Source organism: Triturus cristatus, chromosome 7 (genome assembly GCF_964204655.1).
Source record: "Triturus cristatus chromosome 7, aTriCri1.1, whole genome shotgun sequence".
Classification (NCBI taxonomy): Eukaryota; Metazoa; Chordata; class Amphibia; order Caudata; family Salamandridae; genus Triturus; species Triturus cristatus.
The window spans coordinates 168,587,923-168,604,258 of record NC_140590.1 but is presented as its reverse complement, the minus strand read 5'-3'; the positions used below and the strand labels follow the sequence as shown (position 1 = coordinate 168,604,258).

At 44.3% G+C, this 16,336-nt stretch overlaps 1 protein-coding gene across 1 annotated transcript in view; it reads right to left on the bottom strand.

Annotated features, from left to right (window-relative positions):
• Positions 1–16,115, bottom strand: part of LOC146809136 (IgGFc-binding protein-like) — a 453,503-nt gene extending 437,388 nt beyond the window's left edge. The window contains exon 1 of the mRNA XM_085615950.1: positions 16,074–16,115. The gene's annotated coding sequence lies outside the window, so the exon portion shown is untranslated. The remainder of the gene's footprint in view (positions 1–16,073) is intronic.
• Positions 16,116–16,336: the final 221 nt, after the last annotated feature.

Genomic DNA, 16,336 nt, shown 5'->3' with positions numbered 1-16,336 from the left:
AAGCTTGCATAATACTAAACCCCACATCAATGTGCGATGCTATGAGCCTCATTTAGAGTTTGGGGAGCGGGTGCTCCGTCACAAATGTGATAATATACCATATGCATTATTACAAACGCCATGGACCATAATGCTGTTATAATATAGCAGATGGGATAGCTGCCACTTTTGTGACGACAGACTAACATGTCCGCCAAACTGTACACTGGGCCCTATGTCTCTACGTTTCTTTATGCCACAACAGGTAAGCTTCTATGAATGACGATGTAAGGACAGAGGCGATATGTGTGCGAACTCATTGGGTATCTCAGGGCACCTTCTCATGGTTGTCACCGAAAACATGGTATCCAACAAGAATTCTGGTGCTATACGACCCGGCCGCGCATCGCAGCGCTGCGCGGGGATCTGAAGGATGCTTCTGCTCATTGTTATGCATGAAAGATGTAAAGACCAAGGGCCCGATTCACAGAACTAACTTAAGACAAAATCCTAAACTTACTACAATTTTCGTATTCACAGAAGGCACTTAGTCATTTTGGTATTCACAGAAGACACTTACTCACTTCGGTATTCACAGAAGTTAGGAGTCCTAAGTTTAAGACTTTCGGTATTCACAGAAGGCATTTAGGAGTCCTAAAGTTAGGAGTCCTAACTATACTACTACTAAACTGATAAAAATCCTAATTTTAAGGCTTTCGGTATTCACAGAAGGCATTTAGGAGTCCTAAACTTAGGACTCCTAACTTCTGTGAATACCGAAATGAGTAAGTGCCTTCTGTGAATACCAAAATGGTAGTAAGTTTAGGATTTTGTCTTGAGTTAGTTCTGTGAATCAGGCCCCAAGTTATCATATTGATCACCTCATTAAAGCATACACCCATCTCCTAGTTCGATTTAGAGACCAACATCATCATGAACAAGCATTGGCATCATCATCACCGAACACCGCTGAGATATAAGGCCTTCCCGCGAGAGTGGCTTGTGTTATGACTAAGTTGTGTCAAAGAGAATGCCTGGATTCAACTGTGAAAATTTCCATCTCGATTTATCCCTTTCAGCTAGTTATCCTTTCACAAGCAGAATATAAATAGAATACAGACAAAGGAGAACAGATCTGAAATGGGAAAAACATGGCATATGAAATGCAGAGGAGTAAAGGAGGAGGTACGAGGAATAGGACTTAGACAATCTTTACAAACCAAGCTTTACTAGACTAAAAATCCTTCCCTCAAGACATGCAGCCTAGAAAAGACAGATGAAACTGTGTCAGAGGTTATTGAAATTCAGTGCGTAGACTGTAACCAAGATAAATCTTCCAACAGATAAAGCATTTTCTCAAATTCCACAGCATCATTTTCTCTTTCCAGGTGATAAAATTGACTATTTTAACATAGGGGGCATGAAGGTAGATAAGTTTGACTGGGAGGCCACCGGGCTAGGATTTAACAGACGAGTAAAAACACAAAACATAAGAAGGTTGGCTCAAGGTCTTAAACCCATCGCAAGCTAAACAAGCATTGGCATAGCCAATAGGTCTCACCTTTGGGAGCTTATAAGTGTTTAGCCACAGCAGTTGGCTCTGCCAATGTCTTTAAGCTATTTTGTAGAGCAGCGTGTAAAACTGAAAGACCCTATTAAAAAATCATGCATGCACAGCGCAATGGTCAGCGCTTCTACCTGTCAGAAGCCTCTTACAAGCCTACAAGTGTCATCTTGATCTACCTCAGATTTACTTAAACTCACATATGTATCTGGAAAGCACACTTTCACACTTTGGGGCATATTGAAGCTAAAATAACAGATCTTTATTGTTACCCAACTCAAAGCATCGACTTTTGAAGGATGAAAGGTTGAGTAAGACCTCTTAACTCCAGACCTACTGGCTTTAACAATACTTGTTTTAAGTTCTGGCAACTCAGTTTCTTGATACACTAGGCCGAGCAGCGGGTAACTGTGCAGTAACTCTTCGCACATTAAGCTACTACTTCAGGTGCTAAGTAACCTAGCTCAAGCTCACTTCTATCCCTTTTCTGATATGACCTACGTCACCTATTCTTCTCTTAAGTGCCCACACACACCAAGACGGCCACGGCAAGATGTGGGCGGAGCAAAGATTCTGGCATCAGGGCACAGGCTGATAGGAAATGTGGATGAGGGGTAGGAAGGCACAGACATCAGGACGCGCAGACCCAGCCATGGCACTGAAGTAAGGGGTGCGGGAAGCGCTGCAGCGGCCCCATTAATTAATCTCCTAATAGTTTATAATGTGAATGAACAATAAAAGGGTTATTCAAATGTTTTTGTTCTGGCAGCATTTGTGGTCTTTTCAAACACACACTGTCACACTGAGCTAATGAAATGTAAAAGTCCCAGCTGCCCTGTGTGATAAAGGAAAGCCAATGGCTATGTATACCTAACTGCAATCAGGCCTTCTCGTTTACGGTTCAAACTTACATTTTCCACAATAAGGCATTCCTGATGCCGTCTTGGTTTATTTCAAGTGAAACAATTATAGTATTGCTCTTGAAAAGGTTGATTTGTAAATAAATAAGTACATTTAGGGCAGGGACTTATTTGTCACAGTGACGCAATCTGCAATCCTACCAAAGCCTAGGAGAGGAGAGGAGGTGTGCATGTGACATGGAGTCATAAGGTGACCCTATCCGACATGGGAAGGCTCGGCATTATTGCACAACAAGATGTCATTTATTGCTGTATAGACAGAAACACTGTTTTGTAAACACGCCTTCCTATGCGTCAGATAATTTAACAGCACATTGAGCATCCATCAAAAAAAAAGACGGCAAAAGTAAAAGCAGGGGTGCGCGTGCGTGTGCGCGCTGGCAAACATGAGAGTGGTGCGCGCGCAGCACCACCAAAAGTGAAAGTAATCACGCTCCAGATGGCGCCTCGGGCGCTGAAAGCTGGCAGCTGTGCACGTTCACGCTCGCGTGAACGCAAGCTTTAGGCCAGCAAAAGCCGGTGGGTAGCACTTTGAAAACCCACTTACTAAATGTCTCGCCTGAGACAGCGCATGCGCTGGCTCAGGCGAGACCTAAAAAGGCACATCAGAAGAAGCTATCAGGCAGAATGGAGCTAAGCATATGGCCTTGATAAAATACCACAAAGCGAGGACTCATCGCAACCTGAGAACACACTAGAATGAGGAGGGACCTCCAGATGATCTAAATATATCATGACCCGGACACTGCAAGTGTAGAAATCACCTTAGGCAGGGAAGGGCAAAGTTAGTTAGAATTAACACCCTCTGACACAGCTCCTCACACCAATAAATCCGACTAAACTCGTACTTTCTGCTAAACACACAGAAGCAGCCTCCCCTTTTCAAAATTTGAAAATAACTCCTACTACCACCAAAACATCATGAATGTGAGCAGAGGTTCCAGTATGCCACTATGAATAAGTCCACATCATGGAAACTCGAAGCTCAGTTCTGCATTTTGGTTATGTACTACAAATCTTAATTATGCATTCCTTTGTTCCTTTTGTTTCTTACTCTCTACTCTACTCAGCGCTCTGATACCCGCAAAGGTCATGTTCGCGCTATATAAAGCCTTAAAAATAAATAAATAAAGGCAGAGAGAAGGTATAGCCCAATATGTAGATGAGTCAAAGCCAGAATTAAGCACATTATGACAGGAGGGCACCCAAAGAACCACAGGAGGGCACCCGATGAACCACCCCCACCCAGACAGTTCTTGTTTGATGCACCAAGAATTCACAAGATCCAGGTGGCTGCAAATGGGAGAAGAGGTCTTCCTGGAAGTAAATCTGTCTTCGTAATTACTAAAAAATGTCATCCAGACTGGTGAGCAAGCACACGCTGTAGCCAAGAAAGCCTATCAACATGTCTTCTAGACAGGTTGCAGGTGTGTTAAAAGACTCCTAATCATTTCTGCATCACCTAACAAGATTGCCAATAAAGGCCACAGCAGCTCCGAAGGCTGATAGCGATTACTTTCTTCACTTGTCGGGATCCATAGGTAGAAATGAGCAAGGCTTAGGAGGTAGGCAATACGTTAGTGAAACAGGCTACCAAGGAGTGTGATAGACTTTCCATTGCCACTTTGCAGAACACTGTAAGAGGGTGGAAAACCTTTTCACAGGTGCTACCCCCAGAAGATGTCTAAGAGTGACTCAGCACATATTTGAGATTTCTTACTATTACAACCTCCTCTTAACCAGCCTGGTAGTCTATCCAATAAATATCGACCTTACCAGACCTATCAAGACCTTACAACCGCTTACTGCTCTATGACCCCAAGGAAGAGTCTCACAATGTCCTTCTGCCTTTATTCCATTATTTGCAATCTTAGGAATCAATCTTAGATTAGGGAGTGAGTGTTTTAAAATAAACTGACAGACCTCCAACAAGGTGACCTGACAGCTCATTCTACTGGATGAGCCTGATTGGATCTTTGGTGTCTTGAGACCCGACACCTAATCAAGCTTCATCACTTTAACAACATATGCTGGTAATAAACACTGAATTACAAATTTTGGCAGGGCTGCCAACTCAATGACATTTCCTGGTTATGTTAGTCACTAGACCTCACCATCAAAACCACACCCTCACCGGTTGTGATGGAGTGGGAAATCTGGAATTTGTGGAAATAGGAGACATGGCGTCCAATCACAAAGATACATTTGGTTATAAACCTAAGTTCACAACCAAAAGTACATTTTCTACAATTGCTAGAAATTAACAAAGGGATTCCTGGCAGGCATATAAGTAGATTTACAGGTGATTATATCTCCACCATGATTGCAAATCTCTCCGCAGCTGTAATCCTAATAAAGGGTTTGGTAGATATGTAGATATGGTTCACTGTGTGGCTTGTCTTGAAAGTTTGGGAATGTCACAAACATGGAAGTTTGTTAGTGTTTGCAAACTATGATCCAACCCCTTCTGTTCGGCTGCACTGTTGTCAGGGCCATGGATGGACTGCGGATCTCTGGAAACAGCGTTTCTAAGGATCTTCTGTTGCCCTCGTGTTGTGTGGTGTAGAGTTCATTGCCTCCACAGCTGTGGTAATCTGGGGTCCTCCTTGTATGGTTTACTGGAGCGAGACCCCAATATGTGAATGCAGTCTTATTTAATATCAGATCCTCGTGTTCATCACAATCTCTTAAGAGCCTGCCAGGGTGGGAATGTTTGTTTATTTACCTCATATTTCCTGTTAATTCTAAGGCTCCATTATGAGTGGGCCAGTAACTAATGAGATATTTATTGCACCTCTTAATATCTGCTTGGCAGGTCGGAAATAAGAAACTGCGTTAAATATCATCAACTAGATGTTTTTGCCCCATCATGGGGAATAACATAGATTTTGATGCTTACCCTGCTAAAATCTATATATTCCAATATTTACCAGCCATTTTTCTCTCTATAAATGTCAGCTGGTTTGATTTGCTGAAATGTATCCGGGGATGCAATTTTTATTTAACAGTAATAGTAATACTGCATTTACCAGAATTTAACAGCCAACTCTTAAAGTGGGCCTAACAGGCACCAGGCCTTGCAAACAATGGTACCCTTTCTAGTCTCTTTTGTCTCCTCTACTTCCAAAACAGGAAGTAACATATTTTGTTCTGCACAAACCAACATGATTTCCACCATCTGTGTTACGTCAGCTATTAGCCCCAAACATCATGGTGGCGTATCTTCCGGTAGATCACTTCCTACTTCTTTCTCTTATTTAATCAATCAATCAAACTTTGGGGCCTATTAGGATGGCGGGCAGACTTTCATCCGCCGGCCACCCTAGCGGTGCTGGGACCAACCGCCAGTGGTGTGGCGGTCCCGCACCGGCAATTAGGATGTCACCGCCACCGTGGCGGTGGGATCCTCAATTCCCAGCATTGTGAGCACCGCCCACCACAATGCTGGGAATGCACGTTGTGCATTGTTATGCACAAGATGACAGGCACTGCGCGGTGCCTGCCACCTTGTCCATGACAATGTAGGGGGTACCATAGGTACCCTCTTTGTGCACCCCCCACACCCCCAATACCCTGGGGGCCCGCAACGGCCCCCGAAAGCAAAAACTGCATGGCTTTCCATGGCAGGGTCTCCGCCATGGAAAGCCCTGCACCGCTGCCCATGCTAATATGGATGGCGGTGTCTAGCAGACACCGCCAGCATATCTAGCCCCTTTTCCACCCGGTCGACCGGCAGAAAATCGGCGGATAGTCTTTCCGTCCGCCGGGGTCTCCCGCCATACTAATAGGGCGGGGGGTAATGGGTGGCGGGCGGGGTATGATGTAGGGCGGATCGCCACCGCCATGTGGGCAGTGGCAATCTGCCCTACATCCTAATAGACCCCTTTATTTGGTTAAATAAATAATTGCCATAAAAGTACACAATAATTATAATAAATACAAACAATAAAATCAGTAAAATAAATCTGTCAAATGTTTAGCAGTTTCAATAATAAAGAAAACAAACATTTGAACTAACTCTCCATTATTAAAATCAATAGGTTTTGTGGCCTTTAAAACCGTACCTGCAGTTGAGCCATTTATGGAAGCTTTGGTACCACCATTTGCCCGCACACTGTTAATTAAATTTATATCCGGTACCCTGATGGACGGAATGCAGAACAAATCAAAACATTCACCCCCAGTCAAGAGATCCGGGTTAAATCCATCATTCTTTTGCTCACCATGCCACCCCAGTTTAGACCTGGCCATATGCAAATCAGTCTTAACCCTGTGCCTCATTGGAACAGTCCAGCCCGAACTGCCAAGCCAGGTCCTCCCTGGCCCTGAAACAAGCATCCTAGGACCGGTTTCGGGGTTTTACCCCTCTTTAGCCAGGATTGCTTGATTCCAGTGGCACAATGCATAAATGGGAGCTCGTCGGTCTGAAATCGCAGAATTGTTCATTTAATAATAATTGCATTGGGGATGTAGGCAACGTATGCTTTTTTTGTCTGGCATATGCTGAACCCAGGAGGTCTTAGATAAGGACAATTTGCATCACTCTGGGTAGGAGACACTACAGCGAACCCTACCGAATATTCAGATCTGACTGCAGCATCCCCACCCACGGCATTAAGTCTCGATTACTACCCATTAGATGTCAGGCGCATAAGAAAATCCATAGGAATTTCGCTCTAGTATTTCAACATGTCTCTTGAGCCCATATGCTGTTGATCTGTATAATCATGACAAAGCCATAGTACACATTGTCTTGAATGGAATGCAATGATTTTAACTGCTGTATGCATATTGTCTTTTAACGGATACATGTACCACATTTTTATAATATTTATAAGACAATTGCACGTAAATATCCCTGGTAGCCTTTATGCTCCATTATATATTGTCTTGAATGAACTGTAATGATTTTATTTGCTGATATGCATCGTAAAATGCGGCTATGTATTTTATCTTTATACTTTGCACGTTTTCTGTTTTTATACAAGTATTTATAAGAACATGTCTATTGTCTATTGCATGTTTATTGGGTTCGATCCCGAAATAAACAATCTTGACTGATAGAAAATCAATAGTCTCATCAGTGCGATTTTCTGATTTTCAGGGCACTGCTAATAAAACTATTACAGCTAGACAAATCGATTTATTAGCTAACTGCTGTAAAATACTTATGGTAGGTCTACATTGCTTAATATGTATTGCAAGTACATATCGGACTAAATATGGGTTAATGGGGCCTGAATATAATTTACAAAAAAACATACAATGTAAGGTGATTTGTCACATGGGCATGTTAGAAAATCTGCAGACCATGTGCCACAATTAGGAAACGATACCGGCAGGTGCAAGGTGTTTAGTCTCAGATGTGTCAGATAAAATGTATACTGTGAGTTCTTCATAAAAAGTAGGTTCAGCTCAACTCCTGGCGATGTCATACGACAGTATGGCTCAAAATAGAAGGTTTACCTGGTTGTTTTCCGGAGCTAACATTCACAGAGGAACAAAAAACAGACCTTTCACTTTATCTCTTGTTGAGGCATCACTACACTCACCGTTAGTGACCCCCAAAGTATCAAAGGCCTTCTTTTTTTTACAGAGTTGCATCATTACATGAGGACACATTAAAACCACAGTATCCTGAATTACTGCTCCCCAAACACTAGTCTGTGGTTTGGTCCATATCGAAATCCATAATAATACAGGTCAAATTTGTATTAGATCATCCAGTTAAAGTGATCAGACCACAGACAGTTGGGGCATGCCTGGAGGACCCCTAAAAGTATACACAAAAAATAATTTACAGTCTTTTGCAATATACCTGAGTCTGAATACCCCAGATACCTCTTAATTAGAGAGCCACATAAACAGATTTCCTCATATCAATTTGTAGCATTCCTTTAATTGCTTTATGGCACAATGTTAGTCACATATCTATATACGCAATTCATGGATCTCAGGAACTGGTGCAATCGTACATTATGTTAGGAGCTCCATAAAAATGCAGGCATCTTCACCTGCATCAGCTGAATCTCCAATGAAATGTGGTCCTAATGTTTGTATTTTTAGGACCACATATGATAGTGAAATGTATACTTGATTCTAAACCCTTCATAATGCGAGGGAAGTCATCCAGTACGCCTTGGAGCCCATCTGCATTTCTCACCAACAAGACTGCATCATCCGCATATAGCAGAACCAGGAGTGGCGTATCCTTTCCCTTGGTCACTGGATAATGCTCTAAACTTATGTACAAAGTTAAAAGAAAAGGTGAACCCCTCTTTAACATTTAGTTTGCTCAATACATTCACCATTCTGACCATATTGAACACCTGCCGGTGTTTCCCAGGTCAACTGCCTTGGCAGGTATACCAAAGATGAGGCTAGAGCGGTCGACGTCGAAGCTGGGGAACTGGGTTTGATTCTCGGCAATGACGCTCAACATCCTGTGATTCTGGGCAAATCACTTAATCTCCCCGTGCCTAACAAAAATGAAAGTGTCCTTGTGTAACGAAACTGGTGCTATGTAAAGCGCTCTGATACCCGATATCTTGAGGTCTAGTTCGCGCAATGTAAAACTCTGGAAATAAAAAATTCTTCAACACCCACAGTAGCCATAACTGACCAGAGTTTTAAATGATTAAATGTATTGGAGGTACTGGTCAACTCCATAAATGCCATATGTGTAGCCCCACGCCAATTTTTCCAATTAGTGGATAAATGTGTAAGCACTCCTCCACTGTTCCAAGGCCTGGGCGGAAACCATATTGAATTTTGGAATGAATTGCATTTTGTTCGGCCAATGCCTCTAGTCTTGCCAATAGGGCGCTGCCTAGGATTTTTACATTCAAGTCTAGTAAAGATATTGGAGAAATACAGCAGGCCTCTGCATTTGCACCTAACAGATCTTCCAATAATCGTGACAGATTGATTTTATGCCATTTAATCATTATTTCTTTGTTTTTAGAGTAATCGATATCCGAAACATTTTGCAATTGAGATATGGGCCCAGGGTTAAACTCTATTTCTGATGTTAAAAGATTGTAATCACTGTCGCGATTAAGCTCGATATTATATTTAAAAATCCATAGTGCAATAGCTTTAGACAGCTCAATTAAATCCATCCAGCTTATTGATCCACTGTCCATAAACATGGGCACAAAAGGACAAAGGGGCAGACTTACAGCAGACGCAAAACCAAATTGTGCTTTAGTGATGGTCAGCGCCTCACCCTATGGGCCACATTGAAAGTGTTTGTCCAACCCCATTTGTATCTGTAGCACCGAAGAACATATTGAAGAATTTCCATAAGACCATATTAAATTCTCCCACCCAAAGAATTGCTAAGATAGCATCACCTTTTCCACTGTAGAAGTCAATCTCATTATCTAGTCGGTGACCCTTATGGGAGTCTCCAGTTGTTTCTACGTGATAGTCTGAGTGTTAAGCAGAAGCGTAGCTAAAGGAAGAGGTCGCCCTTACTTCTGGCAGCTTTTCCCAAACAAGAAGGGGCAACCTTCGTGTCCCGCTACTGGCATCTTCCCACCCTGGAAGGGGTCATATATTAGCTCCAGTACTGGAACTTTCCTTCCAGGATGGGAATGAGACTGGCTCGCCCCTACATTCGGTACAGGGATTTCTTCAAGGGAAAAAAATATTTTTCCAGCAGAGGAAAAAAAGTCAATTTCCACAAGAGACTCCAATGCCCCCTGTACGGGGTTCTCCACCAAGGAAAATTCTTTGAAGAGGGAAAGGAAACAAAAGGAAACATATCATTCCAGATGTAACCAGATGCAGCCTTGAATGCTGATTCCAACTGGAATTGGTGAATTGCAGATCTGATGCTTTTTCGGGAATAAGGCACATGATTGTTAATCCCCTCATACAGCTAAAGTGTACACTCCTGGGCACTCACTTTGCCAAATAAATTCTCATCACTCTCATTTCTTCTCACAGATTGGGAGCACTTGGATTAATCGTAACTGCTGGCAGTAGGATGTTACTGTAAGGGAGACAGAGCCAAGGGTGCTGTCGAAATATCAGCTTTTGATTCACCCCCTGGCACAAGCGCCAGTGCCCAGCAAGGGGGGTAATGTCTGTTAGCAAGGTTAGAAATGTTCGCGGGTACTTCAGAGTTTAATTGCAAACACAGGGCTCAATTCACAAAACGTAAATGAAAAAAACTGAAAATGTACACCTGGGGGCTTAGAGAGACAGAGAACAGAAATCAGAGACTGTTCCTCGGTGAGAGAGATATCAGGAATTGGGAGACAGAGACTGAGCCTCAGCGAGACAGAAAACAGAACCAGTGACTCTGGCTTGGGGTGGGAGTGTTCGCGAATCAGAGACTAGACCTTCAGTAGACAGTAAACAGAAACTAAAGCGCTTATTTACAAGCCCCTTACGCCGCCAGTGCGTCACTTTTAATATGTGCAAACGTGATGGTATTTACAAGTCCCTTGCGCTGCTGGTGCGTCACTTTTAATATGTGCAAACGTGATGGTATTTACAAGCCCCTTGCGCCGCCAGTGCGTCACTTTTAATATGTGCAAACGTGATGGTATTTACAAGCCCCTTGCGCCGCCAGTGCGTCACTTTTAATATGTGCAAACGTGATGGTATTTACAAGTCCCTTGCGCTGCTGGTGCGTCACTTTTAATATGTGCAAACGTGATGGTATTTACAAGCCCCTTGCGCCGCCAGTGCGTCACTTTTAATATGTGCAAACGTGATGGTATTTACAAGCCCCTTGCGCTGCCGGTTTGTCACTTTTTCCCATATTAAAAGTGACACACCTGCGGCACAAGGGGCTTGTAAATAAGCCCCTAAGACTAGGGAAGGTAGCGACAGAAATGAGTACAAGCCTTGGTGAAGCAGAGAGCAGGAACCATAGACTGAGCATCAGGGTAACCATAATCGAGGATCAGAGAATGAACCTGAAGTAGACAGTAAAGTACAACTAAGACTAGGGGAGATAGTGATAGAAAGGAGAGTACAAGCCTTGGTGAAGCAGAGAGCAGGAACCATAGACTGCGCCTTGTCGTGACAGTGATGGCGAATCACAGAATGAACATTCAGTAGTCAATGAACAGGAAGTGAGTCTAGGAAAGATGGCAGCAGTATTCAGAGTGTGAGTTTAGGTTCGAAATAGAATAAGAATTGTAGAATGAGCATCAGGAGAAAGAGACTAACCCTTGGGGAGACATAGAACAAGAATCAAAACTTGAGACCTGGTGACCCAGTCAACAGGAATTACAGACAGCACCTAAGGATTTACAAACTACACCTTGTTCAGTGAACAGGAACCACAGATTGAGAATTAGGGAGACAGTGAACAGGAAGCACAGACTGAGTCTTAGGGAGTCAGTGAACAGGAAGCACAGACTGAATCTTAGGAAGACAAATAACAGTAACCATAGACTGAGTTTTAGGGAGACAGTCAACAGGAGCCATAGACTGAGTCTTAGGGAGACAGTGAACAGGAACCACAGACTGAGTCATCAGGAGACAGTGAACAGGAACCACAGACTGAGTCTTAGGGAGACAGTGAACAGGAACCACAGACTGAGTCATCAGGAGACAGTGAACAGGAACCACAGACTGAGTCTTAGGGAGACAGTGAACAGGAACCACAGAATGAGTCTTAGAGAGGCAGTGAGAAGGAACCACAGACTGAGTCTTAGGGAGACAGTGAACAGGAACCACAGACTGAGTCATCAGGAGACAGTGAACAGGAACCACAGACTGAGTCTTAGGGAGACAGTGAACAGGAACCACAGACTGAGTCTTAGAGAGGCAGTGAAAAGGAACCACAGACTGAGTCTTAGGGAGACAGTGAACAGGAACCACAGACTGAGTCATCAGGAGACAGTGAACAGGAACCACAGACTGAGTCTTAGGAAGACAGTGAACAGGAACCACAGACTGAGTCTTAGAGAGGCAGTGAAAAGGAACCACAGACTGAGTCGTCGGGAGACAGTGAACAGGAACCACAGACTGAGTCTTAGGGTGACACTCAACAGGAACCATAGCATGAGTCTCAGGGAGACAGTCAACAGGAACCATAGACTGAGTCTTAGGGAGTCAGTGAACAGGAACCACAGACTGAGTCTTAAGAGACAGTGAACAGGACCGGGGATAGAGTCTTATGGAGACAGTGAACAGGAACCATAGACTGAGTCTTAGGGAGTCAGTGAACAGGAACCACAGGCTTAGTCTTAGGGAGTCAGTGAACAGGAACCACAGACTGAGTCTTAGGGAGTCAGTGAATAGGAACCACAGACTGAATCTTAAGAGACAGTCAACAGGACCGGGGATAGAGTCTTACAGAGACAGTGAACCGGAACCATAAACTGAGTCTTAGCGAGACAGTGAACAGGAACCAGAGACTGAGTCTTAGGGAGACAGTCAACAGGAACCATAGACTGAGTCTTAGGGAGACTTACGGAGGCAGTGAACTGGAACCACAGACTGAGTCTTAGGGAGTCAGTGAATAGGAACCACAGACTGAATCTTAAGAGACAGTCAACAGGACCGGGGATAGAGTCTTATGGAGACAGTGAACAGGAACCATAAACTGAGTCTTAGCGAGACAGTGAACAGGAATCACAGACTGAGTCTTAGGGTGACAGTCAACAGGAACCACGGACTGAGTCTTAGGGAGACAGTCAACAGGAACTGCAGACTGAGTCTTAGGGAGACACTCAACAGGAGCCATAGACTGAGTCTTAGGGAGACAGTGAACTGGAACCACAGACTGAGTCTTAGGGAGTCACTGAAAAGGAGCCACAGACTGAGTATTAGGGAGATAGTGAACAGGAACCACAGACTGAGTCTTAGGGAGACAGTGAACAGGAACCACAGACTGAGTCTTAGGGAGTCGGTGAACAGGAGGCACAGACTGAGTTTTAGGGAGACAGTCAACAGGAACCGCAGACTGAGTCTTAGTGAGACAGTCAACAGGAACCATAGACTAAGTCTTAGGGAGTCAGTGAACAGGAAACATAGACTGAGTCTTAGGGAGTCAGTAAACAGGAACCACAGACTGAATCTTAGGGAGTCAGTGAACAGGAACCACAAACTGAGTCTTAGGGAGTCAGTGAATAGGAACCACAAACTGAATCTTAATAGACAGTCAACAGGACCGGGGATAGAGTCTTAGGGAGACAGTGAACAGGAACCATAAACTGATTCTTAGCGAGACAGTGAACAGGAATCACAGACTGAGTCTTAGGGTGACAGTCAACAGGAACCACGGACTGAGTCTTAGGGAGACAGTCAACAGGAACTGCAGACTGAGTCTTAGGGAGACAGTGAACTGGAACCACAGACTGAGTCTTAGGGAGTCAGTGAAAAGGAGCCACAGACTGAGTCTTAGGGAGTCAGTCAACAGGAGGCACAGACTGAGTATTAGGGAGACAGTGAACAGGAACCACAGACAGAGTCTTAGGGAGACAGTCAACAGGAACCACAGACTGAGTCTTAGGGAGACAGTCAACAGGAACCACAGACTGAGTCTTAGTGAGACAGTCAACAGGAACCACAGACTGAGTCTTAGGGAGACAGTGAACAGGAACCACAGACTGAGTCTTAGGGAGACGGTCAACAGGAACCACAGACTGAGTCTTAGGGAGACGGTGAACAGGGACCACAGATTGAGTCTTACGGAGACAGTGAACAGGAACCGCGGACTGAGTCTTAGGGAGACAGAATAAAAATCAGAGCGTGAGCCTCATGTAGGCAGAAACTGCTCATTAGAGAGATAGAGGACTAAAGACCGAGACCTGGGGTGACAATAAAGAGTCTTTAGTGAGATCGTGAAGAGATATTTACTGAGCCCTGGGGAAAAAGAGAACCCAAACTATAGGTCAGGCCATGGGAATAATTTCTAGTGGACAGAACACAATTCAGTAAAAGAGAGATATAGCCCTGGAAACAGAGGCGATGCTGTGGCTAGCACTCACATCGGGAGAAATAGACGAGGGAGAAGGGAAAGCTAGTGAGAAAGGACGTTGGTAGACATTGAAGGAAGAAGAGAGAGGGCAAAAACACATGGTAAGGCAGACAGAGATTGAGCCTGCTTAATTTGTGTCGGTCGTTTCCGGGGCTGGCACCAGCACGATATTTTTAGCACCGGCAGTATGAAAGTTAGCCACATGGTGGCGCTGTTTGAGGAATTGAGAGAAGAGCAGAACAGCTCATACCTGCCTCATAAGCCACTTTAATAGCTTCGGAGCCTGGAGTAGTCTGAATGACCACACTTGTAGGAGTGAGATGGTGAGTACTTGTGTAAACCTGTCATTGGCAGCGCTGGCAGGGGCAACGAGCGAGGAGGGCCCGGGCACTTATATGTTTTACAAATGAATCCTTACATTCCCACTTGGAATTCTGGCTTGCTTGATGTTTTGTCCTGGGTAGATTTAGTTTGATAATCTAATAACCACAACTGCAGGTCAGCGTTGTATATTTGTTAGTGTGTTTGCCCTCAAGTCCCACTAATATCCCTTAGCTTGCCAGAAGAAAATAACATTTTATAGAAAAACTGTGAGAAATGATATTTGCCATGTTTAGACCTGACATATTATACGAAGGGGGAGTGGTTTTAAAAAGCTTTGATCTCGACCCAGAAGTGAGGCTCTTGAGTGAGAGAACTAATGCAGAGAAAGAAAAATGTAGTTCGATGCTAACACCAAGATCCAGCGTCAGAGATGAAGAAATGGGTGAAAGGCAGACAGAGAAAATGTGAGCGTGGAGGCTGCAGATGAAAAAGTAGGGAAAAGAGTCATCATAGAGAGTGGGAATGCAGCAGGGAGGGAAAAGTAGGCATTTATAGACGGGCTGCAAGAGGCAGAAAGGAGATAGAAAGGATGCATCAGCGAGAAAAAATGAAAGGGGCAGTCACATAAATAAATGGAGAGACAATGTGAGATGTAAGGAATACAGAGGAGGAGAGGAGGGAACAACTGTTTAGAGACCGAGATGATAAAGAATGTAGCAGGAGGTCGTAGATAGAGGGAGTGGGTGGCAGAAAGAGAAGCCATGAGGAACAGAAGGATAAAGGGCCTTCACAGAAAGAATAGAGAAAAGACGGCAAGGAACGAATAACAGTGAAAAAGAGGAAGATAAGAGGTAAAACGAAGATGAAAGTAGACGAGAGGAGAAATAGGAAAGAGGAGATGCGAGGTAGCTGGAAAACGAAGGGTGTGAAAATGAGAGAATCCGAAATATGGAGATAGAGACAGACCTAGAGACCAAGCATACAGAGACTTTGAGGGGTGGTGATGCACGGGTCTGGGCAGCGGATAGGACAGGGAAGATCAAGTGAGTATGGAGGAGAGAATGAGAATGTTACAATGAGTCAGTCTGAGGCTGGACAGATGAGAAAGAGACAGAGAATAAACATGGAGGTTGGAAAAAAAAAAACTTGGAGGCAAAAAACGACAGAGTAGAAGATAGAGAAAGGCACATTATGTTTTTTCCAGAAACTTGGTGACCCCCATATCCTCCCCCCTCAGCAGGAGGTTCCCATTGGTATGTCCCATTCTTCACAGCCAGTGAGGCTCGAGCTGTGGCTGGTCCCCGCTGTGGTTCATGCGTGACACGAGTACACTCACCTGCACCTTCTGAAGCAGCCCTCGGCAGGAGTGCAGCTCTCGGCCCCAGCCCGTCAGAAGGGCCCTCCTGCTTTATACACCCGAGCGCGAGCGTGTGACCTCATCTGCATAACTGAAAGTGAAGAAGGAAGGCAAAGCGGTGCCAGTGTGTTGCACAACACCACTAATTGCCTGATTCTTAATAATGGGCAGGACAAGAAGACTCCTTCCCCCTCGTGCATCGAGTCAGCCAGCATGCAGGAGAGGATGGTTCATGCATGTTT